General features: G+C 38.0%; 2 pseudogenes; one reads left to right on the plus strand and one right to left on the minus strand.

Moving 5' to 3' along the window:
• Positions 1-10,033: 10,033 nt before the first annotated feature.
• On the minus strand, positions 10,034-10,494 carry LOC143401517 (large ribosomal subunit protein uL23 pseudogene; annotated as a pseudogene).
• A 3,906-nt stretch (positions 10,495-14,400) lies between these two features.
• Positions 14,401-14,817, plus strand: LOC143400804 (protein cornichon homolog 1 pseudogene; annotated as a pseudogene).
• Positions 14,818-16,440: the final 1,623 nt, after the last annotated feature.

A 16,440-nucleotide genomic window follows, 5' to 3' on the forward strand; every position in this document is an offset into this window, starting at 1 on the left:
AATTGGCAGTGTAATTACTCAGAGCAAAATATAATAAACACTGGAAAGGATGTGGGGAAAAAAGGAATAGTTTTATACTGTTGGTGAGACTGTAAATTAAAGTAGTACAACCACCATGGAAATCAATATGAAGTTTCCTCAAAAGACTAAGAATTACCATATGACACAATATAATTAAAAGTGAGCATACTATAGTAACACATGCATACCCATGTGTATAGCTGCACAATTTTAATAGCCAAGTTATGGGACCAGCCCAGTTGTCCATCAACAGATGATGGGAAAGAATGTGGAACATATACACAATGGAGTTTTACTCAGCCATAAAGAAAAATGAAATTATTGCATTTGCAGGAAAATAGGTGGAACTTGAAAGCATTATCTTAAGCAAAATTAGTCAAACTCAGAAAGTCAAGAGACTTATGTTTTCTCTCATATGTGGAAGCTGGAGAAGAAAAAATGATGGGGGAATCTCAGAGAGACCAGTACAGTAGAAGAAGGGGACAGGGGGAGGGAGAAGAAGAAGGAAAGGGGAAACACTGGAAATGAAATTGACCAAATTATATTGTTATATTTTGTGCATATTCAAATATGTAACAACAGATTCCACTATTATGTATAATTGTAATGCACAAAACAATAAAAGAAAAAGAAAAAATATCTGGCTGTGTAAAATTAGTCATAAAATATGTAGACGGGGCGGGGATAGAAGTAGGAAAGAAAGAACATAAAATTGTATAAGAGGAAGAGGGAACCAGGAGAAAGGCAGAACCTACAGGGCAGCAGAAGGCAAGGGGACTGGGGACAGTTTGCCAATGAGAAATGTCATGTGGGAGAAATGTCAAAGAATGGTGAAGAATGTAAATGCCTAATACAAAATCTTAAGTTATCTGCTCTGCAATTTTGTCATTTGATGCAAGCCATCCTCTAACCTGGAACTCAACACCACCTCCCCCTTAAATCTCCAGGAAACTATCAGTTGATATAATATACACAATATTCTTGAGTAAGAAACAACATAAGTGTGGTGGACCACACCTGTAATCCAGCGGCTTGGGAGGCTGAGGCAGGAGAATACAGAGTTCACAGCCAACTTCAGCAACAGTGAGGCCCTAAGCAACTCAGTAAGACTCTACCTCTAAATAAAATACAAAATAGGGCTGGGAGTGTGCTCAATGGTCGCGTGGCCGTGAGTTCAATCCCTGGTATCCAAAAAAAAAAAAAAAAAGTAACGTACAATAAATGACAGATTTCAAATATTTTCACCAAGAAACAAAAACAAGTGACGTTTGATGATGTGGATCCCAGAAAATGAAGTGACTCATGAAGTTCAGGAGATGTGGATGCCTCAGCAGAGACATTCAGAATTGCTAGTAAAATCCCCGAATTCCACCCAATAGCATGGAGGAAACAGCCCCAAATACCTCATGATCACACTTACTTACAAAGAAGAAAAAATTGAATTCATAGAAGCAAAGAGTAAAATGCTGATTACCAGCTTCTGGAGAAAGGAGCAGGTCAGGGAGTAAGTTGAAGAGATCTATGTCATGTTGACTACAGTTAGCAAAAGTGCAGTTTATTCTTCGAAATTTCTGTATGTAGATTTCAAATATTGTCACCAAGAAACAAAAACAAGTAAACAAACCCCCAATTAACCTGAAATGTATTGAGGCAGTTCACATCCACAGGTTGAGAAAGAATCTTACAAAACATCTGCTCCTAAGAACAGCCAGATGGACCAGTATGGACATTTTGCTTATAGAAGTTGTGGAGAGGGAAGAATCTACCCTGAGTGGAATGTATACAAGTGGTTGACTTACTGTAGGCATTAAGTTAGACACACCTATTTCAACAAAATGATGAGGCTACACAATTAGACACTTCCTTATAATATGGGAATTTATGAGCTGCAAATTCCAAACTTACTGAGGCATTGAGAAAAATCAAAAGGAGTAAGCAAGTGCAGAGAGTGATGTTCGATAAGGCTATGAGAGTCAGCCTGAAGTAAGACTTCAGCAGAGGAAACTTCAAATACAATTCTGATTCAAGTTATTGGGTGTGCAGAGAAACAAATACCATGAAGTTCATCACTTGCACTGGCTATTTCCAAGGCCCCGGGATGGGCTGTAGCAATGTGTTCACATGGTCACACTATTTTGTAGATTTGCAAAAGTAATGTATATTTAACTGCAGTTAGCATTTCTCTTTTTCCATCCCAACTTTCCTTGTATCAGTGGGCATTTGGGGATCTAGCAAAAGGGAAATTGAGTTAGGCTTACATGGTTTGAGTGTACTAAGACATGTGGCTTATAAATACCTCTGTGTTTCATCAGGTTATTGCTAAGTTTAGAAATGGCTTCCAGGAATACTTCTGCCACCTGCTGAGATTACTCACTTGACAGCAAAGACTAAAGTGCAAGGTCAGAGGAATTGTCACCATAAGAACGCGTCTTAAGACATGAAGCACCAGAAGTCTGTGGCAGCAGAGCCAATAAATCCTTCCAATACCAGAAAATTCTAAATGTAGGATTCAGTCTCATCAATGTCTAATCAAAATGGAAGCTCTCATCTTTAGGAGTATATTTACGATGCAACACATACAATTGTACATTTGTCATGAGATAAAATTGTTTTTTACATATTTCTACAAAAATCTAATTTTTTTTTTTTTTTGGCAGTGCTGGATCTTGAGCACACCAGGACAACACTGTGCCACTGAGTTATATCCCAGACTTCTATATAAATTCAACAGAAGTTATTCTGACATCAAAAAAGTGAATTGTAGATGGGCGCAGTGGCCCATGCCTGTTATCCCAGCAGTTTGGGAGGCTAAGACAGGAGGATCGCTAGTTCAAAGTCAGGCTCAGCAAAAGCGAAGCACTAAGCAACTTAGTGAGACCCTGTCTCTAAATAAAATACAAAGTAGAATTGGGGATGGCTCAGTGGTTGGGTGCCCTTGAGTTCAATCCCCTACTCCCCCGCCCCCACCAAAATAAAGTTAACTGTAAGAGCTGGGAACACTGGTGCTAGCCTGTAATTCCAGCAACTTGGGATGCTGAGGAAGGAGGATGGTGGGCTCAAAGCCAACCTCAGCAACTTAGTGAGGCCCTAGCAATTTAGTGAGACCCTGCCTCAAAATGAAAAATAAAAAGGGCTGGGGATAATTGGTAAAATTACCAGTACAAAAGAAAAAAAAAAAAGAAAGAAAGAAAGAAAGAAAGGTAAATTGTAACAATTATTTTTCATTTCCAACCAAAACCAGTAATTTACTGGAGAGAAAAGATTAATTTTAAGTAGAATTGATGCCTAGATTTTTGTAATCTATTGATGAGGAACAAACTGTATAAACACATAGAAATTTTAAATTTTTTGTTGATTTGGCATAAAATATCTACACAGATATTTACTAGAAGGACTTTACCAGAAGGACTTAGCAATGAACAAGTCAATGACCATAAGCAATTTATAGAGTGAGTCACTACCCAAGGAAACTTGAAATGTCCTGAAAAAATCTTAGGATCATAAAAGAAACTCTTAGCATTGGCAGCCTTCCAAATGAGTGCATTAAATGCGATTATCAATGATTGTGAAATAAAAATCAACTTTTCTAAATTTTCAATAGTAACTTAAAATTTTTTTAAATTAACCACGTTTAGAAGAGATACCAAATTATTCTGAACCAAGAAAACACATTTCAAACTGTTATCAAATTAAGAGTTAATCAAATAGTAGAAAACTAAAAATATAGGAAAATATAGCAGTTGTTCAGGCAACCATTAGAAATATTTATCAGGATTTTTTTTTGGTTGCGGTATTTGTCGGTTTTTTAAATTGTATAATTTATTGACACTGCTTTTTGCATGCTAAGCTAATATCTACTTTGGTTCCCAATGTAGTCTGATGTTGTCTATTTTTTTCTTGAAGAGGTCCTACACTGCGAGCCTCAAGCTGCGAGAACCTGGACTGAACCCCGCCCTGAGTTTTCAAGCTGTAAGGTTGTGCTCCTGGAAGGCTTCCAGCCCTGGCGGTTTTCCGTCAGGAAGTCCTTAAAAGAGTCTAAACGGAAAAAGATATCTTGGCAGATGAGGTCTTGAAGGTGAGAAGCAGAGTTGCCGCCCATGGATCTATCTGTGAGTCCCTACTGAAAGCTCTAACCGTCGCCAGAGGCTGCAGCTTCCAGAGCTCAAGCAGTTTTTAGTTTCTGTCTTTGCAGCGGCTTCCGAATTCCAGAGGCAAGGGCTGCACAATGCAGTTTGCAGAAAACCTCCACCAACACGCATCTCCGGGCCCGCAGCTTCGTAGCATTCATAAGCGAATATGTGCTTTAGGATTAAAAAATAAAAGCAGAACAAAAATGAACCCCCTCAACTGGGGAAATATAATCAAGATTACTCCCAGATTGTTTATTTTTCAAATAGGCTTTTTAAAACACCTTCAGCCATTCGGGTGTGGGGGCGCGCGCCCAGTTCGTTCTCGAGCGCGCTCACCAACAGCTTTGCCCCAACCACCCTAACGTCCAGCAACTGCCACCAGAGCTGCCTCACTCCTTGTCCGGCCTTCAAAGGGAGAGACTTCCTGTGCCGTCTCTAGGCTCACAAAGCCTGTCGCGGCAGCCTAGCCCGCAGCCAGGATGCTGGACTGTCCTCTCACCGCCAGCCGGTTCTCTCTGGTCTCCGCGCTCCTTCTGGCTTCTCTAACCCTGCGGACTTCGGGTTGCCAGCGCCTCACCTGGGTCTGCGCGCCTTGAGTCGCTCACAGAGTAGTGATCCCCAACCTACAAATGAGGAAACCGAAGCCCAGAACCCTGGAAGGCAATCCCCAGTGGCCACTGAGAGTAGTCACCAAAAGCAAATACTGTAAGTGACTCTGGGAAGATTTACATTTGATTTCCTACAACAGAGGTGGTCTCGAAAACCAGCCTCCACAAATTCTTCCCTGCGGACCCAATTCGCCCTATACGGATCCATTTAGCAAAATCTCGGGGAACAGTTCACCCCAAACCAATGGAATGAAAAAGCTTTTGTTTAAAAGTGAAGCCTGCCGAAGAGGAAATCTTCGTGGGGGGACTTACAGGTTTTTAATGCATCATTTAGCTTCTGTTTTCTGTTTGGCTCCTCTTTCTCCCTCTAGAGCTGGCTGCAGCTCCGATCCTCTTGTCACGTCCTATTCTGCAAACTGAGACCTATCAGGGGCCTTTATACCCAGGGCTGCTCCTCATGCTAGTGTTGCACTGAAGAGAAAATTATCAAAGCCACGGCTGTGCACCTGCCTTCTCCAGGCCCCACCTGAATATTTGTACCAATAGGCTGTTTCTGAGTCTGGTAAGGAGGGCCACTCTGACCTCAGCTCTCCTGGGATATTTGGTGCGTAGGATGCAGGGTTCTCTTCCAGCCCAGACTGCAGGTGAGGGAAGCAATGTGTGTGTGTGTGTGCTCGCACAAGTCAATGTAGACTTTACTGCTCAAGAAAAAAGAAATCAGAAAAAAGTTTTCTAAGAAACTCATGTCCAGAGAAAAGTAAACCACTAAAAAACTGAGGTCTGGATCAGAAGGATTTCCACTTTCATTAAGGACTGAGTAATTCAGACCAATCTTCCAGATGAAGACAACTAAAAAAGCTGGATAAAATATTTTAAAATTCAAAGGGCTAGTAAGGAATTGCTAGGCCAAAACTTGGGAAAGGAATCTGTGTACACAAGCCTGGAACTTGGGATTGCTTTTGTTCTGGGGGAAGGGGGCATTTGTTGATTCTGTAGGGGGTTTGAGAATCTAAACTGAATTTTGGCATCCTTTAAAGGCTTATGGCAACTGGAAGTCCCAAGGCCAAAAATGCTCAAGCAAAGAACTTATTTAAGGTCATTCCAAACTGCTAGTATCAAAAACTAGAATTCTTTTGGGAGGAAGAGAATATCACCCTAGGCCTTGATTTCTTTCTACAGATACTTTCTTGAATGTCTTCCAAATTATTAGAGGTAACCAGGCACCAGAAGGAGGACAGTAAAGAAAAGAAGAAATAACACAACAGGGTCTCCAGATGCTGGAATATTTGGACACAGACTGTACAACAATGTACATGCTATTTTCAAGAAGATAAAAAGCCATGCTTAGAAATTTGCCAGAGAACTCAAAATTCTAACAGGTGGCACAGGAGATTTTGGGGGAAGAAAAATATTCTAGACTAAATCAATAATGAGCACTAGAATTAAAATATAGTAGAAACTCAAGTATGGTGGACTTGGTCCATCTCTGAGCCCAGGAAAAAGTAAAGATGAGCAAGTAACCTCAGAGAAATTGATATAGTAGTTTTCCATTTCAGCTTCTGGCCACCGCAAAATGGATACCCCAAAAATAAATAATTTTAACTATATTAATTTTTAAAGAGTTATGCATTTACTTGGCTCAATAATATATAAAAAGGTGTGCCCAAGACGATTTGCAACAATACTGCCCCTATTTTGTCCCTTCCCCAAACCCTGCCCTACAGGTAAACAGTAGTTTCCTCTGTGTTCTTTCAATGTTCCTTGATGTGAGTGGAAGTAAATGCAAGTACATGTGTGTATATAATTTTGTCATATTTTATATACCTCTTTTTAAGCAAAATTTCACAGGCTAATTACTTTTTTTAATTACTTATTTTAATTTCTTTCTTCTGTCTAATTGCTCTGGCTAGAATTTCAAGGATGATGTTGAATAGAAGTGGTGAAAGAGGACATCCTTGTCTTGTTCCAGCTTTAGATGGAACACTTTCAATTTTTCTCCAATTAGAATGATGCTGGCCTTGGGTTTAGCATATATATAGCTTTTACAATGTTGAGGTATGTTCCTACTATCCCTAGTTTTTCTAATGTTTTGAACATGAAGGTGTGCTTTATTTTGCCAAGTGCTTTTTCTGCATCTATTGAGATGATCGTATGATTCTTGCTTTTAAGTCTATTAATATGATGAGTTACATTTATTGATGTCTGTGTGTTGAACCAATCCTGCATCCCTGGGATGAACCCCACTTGATTATAGTGCACTATCTTTTTAATATGTTTTTGTATGCAATTTGCCAGAAGTTTATTGAGATTTTTTGCATCTATATTCATCAGAGTTATTGGTCTGAAGTTTCTTTCCTTGATGTGTCTTTGTCTGGTTTTGGTATCAGGGTGATAGTAGCCTCCTAGAATGAATATGGAAGGGTTCCCTACTTTTCTATTTCATGAAATACTTTGAGGAGTATTGGTGTTAATTCTTCAAAAGTCTTGTAGAACTAGGCTGAGAATATGTCTGGTCCTAGGTTTCTTGGTTGGTAGGTTTTTGATGGCATTTTCTATTGCATTTCTTGATATTGATCTGTTTAAATTGTGTATGAACACCTCATTCAGTTTGGATAGGTCATATGTCTCTAGAAATTTGTCAATGTCTTCGATATTTTCTATTTTATTGTAGTATAAATTTTCAAAATTGTTTCTAATTATCTTCTGTATTTCAGACATGTCTGTTGTGATATTTTCTTCTTCATCTTATATTTTAGTAATCTAAGTTTTCTCTTCCTTAGCATGGCCAGGGGTTTATCTATTTTATTTATTTTTTCAAAGAACCAACTTTTGTTTTGTCAGTTTTTTCAATTGTTTTGATTTCATTGATCTCAGCTCCTATTTTAATTGTTTCCCATCTTCTACTGCTTTTTTGATTGTGTATTTTTAAGTGCATATAAATAATGCCATACTTGTTGTTGCTTTGAGACCTAGACATGTGATACTTATAGATCAGTGGTTCTCAGCCAGAAGTGCTGTCTGGAGACATTTTTGTTGGTCACAACTGGGGAATGGGAGTAACACTGTAATCTAGTGGTGAAGGTCAGGGATTCTGGTAAATACCTTAAAATGCACAGGGCAAGCCCTACCCCAGCCTAAAATGTTTTAGTGCTATGGTTGAGAATCTCTGATGCAGGTCTTATTTAATATTTTGCTTTTACAAACAATAGTGAAAATACTCTCAACACACATCTCTGAGTGCACATGTAAAAGATTTTCTCCAGGGGGGCAGAATTGTAAGAAGGCTCTTGAGGTTACCAGGGTTCAAGTTCCCATTCCACTGGTACTTACCAAATGACCTCTGGAAAATTGTTTAATCTCTTTAAAGTTCAGGTAACTTGTCCTCAAACTTGGGATAATATAACTCCCTGCAAAATGTTTAAATTTGTGCTTGGCACATGATAAGCCCTCAATAAATGTTAGCTTTTATTAGTAGTAGTACTGTTTCCATTATCATAATTATATAACCTTAAAATGAAGGTGCACATTTTATACTCTACTAAATATTAACAAATTGATATAATTTACAGCATCAACAACAAGATATAAGAGTACCCATTTCTCCATGTTATTGGTCATATTTTATATTCCCAGACTTAAATCTGAGTTATAAAATATATGTTTTCATTTTCAAGATTACATTTTCATACATGAATGGGTCAACAATATTTATTATTCTGTGAATTTCCAGTTCATTCTCTGTCCATTTTTTAATCATTTAATGTCATGAAGACATAAGGTATTTACATAAATAAAAATTCACAAAATTTAAGAGTAAACAATGAAAAATCTCTCAATTTCTCAGTCAGCTAAATCCATTCTTTTAGAAGAAACAAATGTAGGGCTGGGTATATAGCTCAGTTGGTAGAGTGCCTTCCTTACATATACAGGCCCTGAGTTCAATCCCCAGCACCACACACAAAAAAGGAAGCAACAAATGTTATATAGAAAGCTTATATGCATGTTCAAGAATTTTTTTATCCAAATGGTGGCATGGGAGTATATACATTATATTGCATCATTTTTTTTCATATAACAACACATCTTAGTGATATTTTCTATCTGTAAATACAGAAATTTTATTTCTACTCAGTTATAGAGCTAGAATATGATTTGTTTCAACATTTCTCTACTGATGAACATTTAGATTGTTTTCAATCTTTTGCTAATGCAAACATTACTACAAAGTCCAAGGTAAGTTTAGGCATGTGAGTGTGGCTACAGGATAAATTCCTAGAAGTGGAATTTCTGGGATAAAGGAGAATGAGCATTTGTAATTTTGAAACATTGTGACATTGGGCTCCATCTGTATCAATTTATATGGGCCTGGCAATTTGAGCCCTGTTTTTCCTGACATTGGCCATCACTTCTGGATTTTACTTCTGAAATATAAACCATTGCATTTCAGTGCCATTTTAATATGCATTTCTTTAATATTCTTCTCATAGAGAGGCTGAGAGTTCTTTATTTGCACAAAAGTTGTTTGTATTTCCTTTCCTGTGAATTGTCTATTCATATCCTTTGCCTATTTTTCTAAGAGATTGTTGGTCTTATTGATGTGTAGCAACTCTTTTATATCCTGAAGAAAGTGATCCTTAACCTTTGAATATTATGTGATATAAATTTCCAATATTTTCCCCAGTTTTGTATCTGTTTATTTTTAAAATTTGCTTTTGTGAATTTTTGTCATGCAGAATTACTTTTCTATTTGTAAAGTCACCAATATTAATGGTTTGTGTTATATTTATAAAGACATTCCCCACTCTTAAGTCATAAAGTAATTTTTGCATTATTTTTTTCTAGTATTTTTACATTTTCATATTTTCTTTTGAATGTGTTTTGAGGCCTCTTCCTGCTCATCCTGTTAAAGCTGGTGATTTCAATATAGATTTTTTTTTTCTTCCTTGATTGCTACTTTTTTGTCCCAATATCACTTATTCAATCATTAATATGACATTTCGCCTTTAACAAATACTAAATTTCACCCTGTGTACAGTATATCTGGCTCTGTTGCTAGACTTTCTGCTCTTCTTCATGACTTGTCTCTCTTGTTCATTCCACATGGTTGAGGTTTTATATAATGTGTTAATAATAAAATGAGGTCACTTTTCCCAACATTCACCATATCATTATTTTTTCTTTGCTTGGACCTTATTTATTTTTCCCCCATGATCTTTACTTTTTTTTTGTTGGAAAAAAGAAAGTATATTTAGAATTAGACAGCTGGACTTTTGTTTAGATGATCCCAATTTTGTTGGCAACATCCAAAGCCAGTCGAACATATGCCTTTTTCTCTCCATCAGGCCTGATCAGGGTGTTAACCTTGGCCACATCAATGTCATAGAGCTTCTTTACAGCTTGTTTGATCTGGTGTTTGTTTGCCCTGACATCCACAATAAACACAAGTGTGTTGTTGTCTTCAATCTTCTTCATGGCTGACTCGGTGGTCAGAGGGAATTTGATGATGGCATAGTGGTCAAGCTTGTTTCTCCTGGGGGCGCTCTTCCGAGGATATTTGGGCTGCCTCCGGAGCCGCAATGTCTTGGGTCGCCGGAAGGTAGGTGATGTGCGGATCTTCTTCTTTTTATGACTGTGGACACCCTTCAACACTGCTTTCTTGGCTTTCAAAGCTTTTGCTTTGGCTTCAGCTTTGGGAGGGGCAGGAGCTTCCTTCTTAGCTTTCGGCGCCATCTTGGTGAAAAAGCCCCCCATGATCTTTACAATATGCTTTTCCAATTCTTAAGAACTCCCTGTAGACATTTTTATTGGGTTCACTTTAAATTTACATACTAACTTATAGGTGACTTGAATTTCCTTATCAATTTATAGGAGTTCATTATAAATTCTAGGTTTTAGTCATTTCTTTGATGATGAGATAGATAACAAATATCTACTTCCAGCCTATAATTTTTTTTCCCTCACGTTGAATTAGTCTGTAAGCCATCTGGAATTATATTTGTATGTGGTGTGAGTATGGATCAAACACAAGCCCCCACCAAACAGGGAAAGTCCTTAGACCTGGCATCATAAATTAAGTAGCTTATATATTCCCCACAGATTGTGATGCCACTCTATCTTAGACCAAGTTACTGTGTAAGAATTGCTGGGCTCCTGGCTGTATATTTAGTTCCATTGATCAGTTTGTCTATTTTTGTAACACCACCACACTGTCCTAATTATAGGTTTATAATAGGCCATTCTAGGTGGTAAGACAATTCCTCTTTCCCTTGCTTTCTTTTTCATAATTGCCTTGGTTCTTTTGGGACCTTGGCCTTTTTACATTAATTTTAGAATCTGCCAAGTTTTACATACACACCTCAAAATAATTTCTATTAGATTCCAATTGGAATTACACAGAATTTATAAATTAATGGTTAATTACTATATTACTATATTTAAATTTACTGTCTGCTAACATGTCATTTTTTATATTTTCTTTTTTTTTTTTTGACAGATTCATTCCTAGTTTCTTTAAGTTTGTCTGGAGTTTTTAATAATATAAAAGAATATGTTACCACTACAGTTTCCAATTTCTATTTGTATTATAGATCTTTATCCAGTAACTCTTTTATTAGTTCTTATAACCTGTCCTTTGATTTTATTGAGTTGTCTATAAGAAAAATCTATCATACTTTTAAATAGTAACAAATATATCTTTCACTTTCCAATTCTTAAGCTCTTACTTACATAAGAGCTTACTTAATTTTCTCATTGTGTTAAGTAATACCACTAGTTAAGTAATACCACTAGAGTGATCATTACTATCTTGTTCCTGAACTTAATTTTAAGATGTTCACCAATAGCTGTGTTTTTAGTAGCAGGTGTTCAGTAGCAACCCCTTAGAGATGGTTTCAAATCTAAAGCTTAAAAACAGCCAGGCAAGGTAAAGAGCACCTATAATCCCTGCTACTGGAGAAGCTGGGGGCAGGAGGAGTGCAATTCTGAGGCCAGCCTAAGCAACACAGGGAGACCCACCTCAAAAAAAAAAAAAGAAAAGAAAAAAAGAAAGAAAAGAAAGAGAGAGAGAGAGAGAGAGAGAGAGAGAGAGAGAGAGAGAGGGAGGGAGAGAGAGATTAAAAACATGTCTGATTCTTTGCCCATCTTTAATCTCTGTAGATTAGTTCCCTGTTATGGACACTGTCAAAATCCCACTTCCAACTTCCAGCTCCTGTAACTTTTCATGCAAGGGCTTCTTGGGGTCATCAGTCTGCTCTGCCTGTGCAGTATAGGCTGAAAGTGCCCAGAATTAACACTCCCTAGAAGCAGCACCCAACCAATGACTACAGGGAGCCGGGGTTCCCATCCCCTAGCTCCCACTCTGCCCCTGAGCTACATCAGCTTCTTCCATCCTTATCTTCATCTCTAAGCTGGAGCTCTGATACAGGGGAGGCTGATGTAACATTGTAGGAAAGAACAGGAGATATCTAGTCACAGAACTACCTCTGGCCCTCAGTGACTTCTGAGAAGGTCATCATTAGTCTTAACAGGACCCCACTGAATCCATGCACCCACTGCTGTGTGACTTCTTGTCTGTTTTTTTTTTTTTTTTTTTTTTGATAGCTATCTTGGCAGCAGCACTACATCACTTCTCTTCTAGGGCTAGTTTTTATAAACTCTATGCTTGGATGTCTTATCCCTCTGGAACTAACATGCAATAGCATCTCTTTCAAGTCCTCAATCCTAAGCAGGCATGGCAGTGCAGACCTTAAACCCAACAACTTGGGAGACTGAGGAAAGAGGATCACAAGCTTGAGGCCATGTCACAAAAAATGAAAAGAGCTGGACAAATAGCTCAGTGGAAAAACACCTTTTGAGTTTGATCCCCAGTACTGAAAAAAGAAGACCTCATCCTTTGTAAATTGGAGGCAGTTTAGTTGCAAACTGCTGAATCTGCTAAGAGTTTTAAATTTCCATTCCATTGAGTCCCGTGGATGAATAGCCCAAGAATAACAATAATAATTCTAGGAGAGTGAAAGCACTTTTGGACCACTACATAATGTGTGTGTGTGTGGTGGTGGTGGTGGTGGGGGGGGGTGTTTGTTTTGTTTTTGTTGTTTGTTGGTTGGCTGGTACTAGGGATTGAGCCCAGGGGTGTTCTACCACATTCCCAGCCCTTTTTATTTTTTGTTTCGAGAGTATCTCACTACATAGTGAAGCCTCAGACTTAAGATCCTCCTACCTCAGCCTCCTGGTTGCTGCATTACAGGCATGTGCCTCCACACTGGTTACAGTCTCCTCTTTTATGTCTGTTCCCCTTTCATGAAATTATCATGCCTGTTTAGTGATAATTGTCTGAAATCGCTGATGGTGTTCATATGTGCATTTTCCTTTTCTCTCTCTCTGCTGGCTTCTCCAAACTTGAAAAGATTTGCTTGTCACTTTTGAAGATTGCCATGTGTTTTTATTAATGCTGTGAGAAAGAAAGAACATTTAATATGGAGCTCCGTCATTTGTTATCTGGAGTAGCTGGAGCAACTTATGGTGTCTCTAAACCAGTAGTTCTCAGTGGGACAACACTGCATTTCCTGGGAATTTGTTTAAAATGTAAATTCAGTTCTTCCCTGGACCTATTGAAACAGAAAGTCTGTTCTGGGGCTAAGGAAATCCGTGTTTCAACAAGTCCTATTGTTTTGTCCTATTGTTTAACAAATCCTACGTTTTGATTTTGAAGCATACTTGGTTTCCCAGAGAATGGATACTGACAATTTTTTTTGCAAGTGAGATTTAAATATGATAATATATGCAAAATAAATTGCTAAGTTAGGAAATGCCTACAGGGGCTGGGGAGACATGAGGTAAAAGGGAGTGGTGGAGAAAATAGCCACCTTGTAGAGAGAGACATTCAAATTATTACTACTTTTTAAATCATCATACAAAATAAAACCTGTCTAAAAGTTAAATTCTACAAGGGGTAAGAGGCAGGGAGGGAGGGGGAAAATGCTGGAGAGTGATACTGGCCAAGTTATGTTGTTATAGTGTGTGCATGTATGTATATGTAACAACAAATCCCAATAGGTACAACTATTATTCACCAATCTTTAAAATGTGGGGAAATAAATAAATAAGAATTTTTTTTAAGTTAAATTCTGCCTCCAGAGGCCATTAGTTTAGGATGAATATAGCCTATAAAATCTTAAACAAAATTTTCAGCTGCTTTAATTTGATCTTAAAACAAATGGAGAAGCCTGTAGGTATATTATTCCTGAAAGTCCTTGGTTTCCAACAATTGCTATAATTAGCATAACCACATAATTTATTGTCCAAACTGGAAAACTGTGAGAATGAAAGGAAGTACTAGTAATCTTTACACCAGGTTGGGGGTGTAGCTCAATGGTAGAGCACTTGCCTACCATGCACAAGGTCCTCAGCTCAATCCCTAACACCTGGTGGGGGCTGGGGAGGGAGAAAAAAAAGTTGTGTACCAGGACAAAGGTGATACGCAGCACTATTCCAGGCAAAGAAGAATGTATAATTGCTCTGGCTATATAATCATAAAATCATCCACCATCTCCGCTTGACTTAAGATTTAGACCAGGTAAAAATGAACGGTCTTTCTCCGCTGGCACCAGCGCCGCTGCCGCTCCTTCTTCTCGGCCTTGGCGTTCACGTTCACGGCCTTCTGCTACATGCTGGCACTGCTGCTCACCGCCGGACTCATCTTCTTGACCATCTGATTATAGCATTTAATGAGCTGAAGATTGATTACAAGAATTCTATAGACCAGTATAATACCCTGAATCCTCTTGTACTTCCAAAGTACCTCATCCATGCTTTGGTCTGTGTCACGTTTCTTTGTGCAGCAGAGTGGTTACACTGGGTCTTGGCATATCATATTTGGAGGTACATGAATAGACCAGTGATGAGTGGACCAGGACTCTAGGATCCTTCAAACATCATGAATGCAGATATTTTAGCATACTGTCAGAAAGAAGGATGGTGCAAGTTAGCTTTTTACTTTCTAGCATTTTTTTTTTTTTAACTAACTGTATGGCATGACCTATGTTTTGGTGAGCTCTTAGAACAACACACAGAAGAACTGGTGCGGTTAAGTGCATGCAACAGCCACCAAATGATGGCAAGATCCTGTTTTCAAGAGTAATCTATGGAATCTGATCAGTTACTTTAAAAAAATGACTCCTTATTTTTTAAATGTTTCCACATTTTTGCTTGTGAGAAGACTGTTTTCATATGTTATACTTGGACAAAGAATTTAAATGGAATTATGTATAAATTAATATAAAATTATTACCTTTGGTGTTGTCAGGTTTGAACTCGAACTCCTTAAGGAACAGCCATAATCCTCCCAATGAGTGCATTAATTACTGACTGTCCTTATTTCATTGGAAACTTTTGTTTATAGAAACTTGTAGGCCCCATTTTGGTTTTATTGAAATGCCATTTAATCATAAATTAGCTGTAGCTATCAGGTGCTTCTGATGAATTGAAAATATGTATCTGACTTGTGGGAAACTTTATAGGTTTCCTCATTTATCAGGTAGATGATTATATATGGATACATTTACAAAAATAAGAAGAGTGGGAATTTTTTCCTTCAACTTGAATATTATCCTTATATATTGCATGAATGAAAGACTTCCCATGTTTCCATCAGAGTAATGTACTTGCTTTAATTCTTAAGCATAAGTGAATGTGATATAAAATATATATACTGGATTACTTGTGAAGGACGCATTTAAAGCTATTTTAAATGTGTTTTTATTTGTAAGACACTACTTATTAAGAAATTGGTTATATTATGTTTACTGTTTTAATCTGGTGGTAAAGGTATTCTTAAGAATTTGCAAGTACTTTAGATTTTCAAAACTGAATGAGAGAGAAAATTGTATAACCATCCTGCTGTTCCCTTAGTGCAATACAATAAAACACTGAAATTTCAAAAAATATATGAATGATGTCCTTCTTGATGGGAATAGGTACCAGACGCTGGAGAGAAGAGGAGGTAAAGGTAGAAACCAGTACTCAGAGATGGGAAGGGAGGAAGCACTCTTTTTCCTTGAGACATATGGAAGGAGGAAAGATTAAGACACAAATGTATTGAGATAAAGGAGGGAACACAGGTGACACTGCTTGATATTTTCCTCATCAGAACAAAAGTCATAGGGCAGGGTAAGCCAGGGATCAGAGAAACACCAACAAGGAGGAAGAAACATACATAGACCAAAATAAGACTGGGCAAAGAATGGACATAGAGACATCAGAGTGTTGAAGAACTGCAGGGAAAAAACAAACAAACAAAAAAACAGAGGACAGATGGCTACAGGTACGATGGGAAAGTAAAAGATTCACCAGGGTCAAGAATAATATACAAAAAGTAAGAATGACCCTGTAGAAAGAAAGTTCCTTGCTTCTCCCACTGGACTAGGAGTTCCCCATAAGAGAAAATAGTTGTTTCTCTTTGTGACTAAAAATTCCCCAAGGTGGGTGATAATGTCGTCCACATTTTCACAGAATTCTTCAAACCCAAGATAGAGAATTATCTTGTCCTCCTTCCTTCCTCCCTGCCTCCCTCCCTCCCTCCCTTCCTTCCTTCCTTCTTTTCCATGTGCTCTCCCCAAGTTTGGGCTTGGCTTACAAGGAATGCCCAAAGCATTGCGGGCTTCACTCAGCCCCTCCTGAGGTCC

The sequence above is a fragment of the Callospermophilus lateralis genome, chromosome 6 (genome assembly GCF_048772815.1).
Source record: "Callospermophilus lateralis isolate mCalLat2 chromosome 6, mCalLat2.hap1, whole genome shotgun sequence".
Lineage (NCBI taxonomy): Eukaryota > Metazoa > Chordata > Mammalia > Rodentia > Sciuridae > Callospermophilus > Callospermophilus lateralis.